Here is a 531-nt window from a genome sequence, read left to right on the forward strand (position 1 = left end):
CCCAGAGATTTCGAAAATTGAATAATGGAAACAACTACTTCCCACCCCTTTTTTTTTTTGTATGAAAAACTTATATGATTCCAAAGTGGAATAAAGGTAGCAGTCGGCTTGTACTTCAGCACAGCCCACTGTCCCCATGAGACATGCTAGTTTAAGCCCATTACAATAAAGAGTCTTGTGGATTGGGTCAACTCACAAAAATACTAATGCTTGCAGCATGGGCATCACTTCAGAGCATCATGTTATATCGAACCATTAACAAGTTGGCTTGTAGTCCTTTACCGGGTCAGCTAATTAACTAAATAATAAAATATTTTTTATTTTAATAAATATATAAAATTAAATAAAAATCATTTTCTAATTACTAAAACCGATGAGTATATCTTGAAAATTTTATTGATAATCTCTCACTTATGACAAAAGAATATCGTAGTTACATATTAAAAAAATTTAAAGACAATACAAAAAATTCATTTATATAATGTATAAATATAAGCTCGATATATATATCATCTACTCATCCTTAACGTC

The sequence above is a fragment of the Mangifera indica genome, unplaced genomic scaffold (genome assembly GCF_011075055.1).
Source record: "Mangifera indica cultivar Alphonso unplaced genomic scaffold, CATAS_Mindica_2.1 Un_0007, whole genome shotgun sequence".
In the NCBI taxonomy this organism is placed as follows: domain Eukaryota; kingdom Viridiplantae; phylum Streptophyta; class Magnoliopsida; order Sapindales; family Anacardiaceae; genus Mangifera; species Mangifera indica.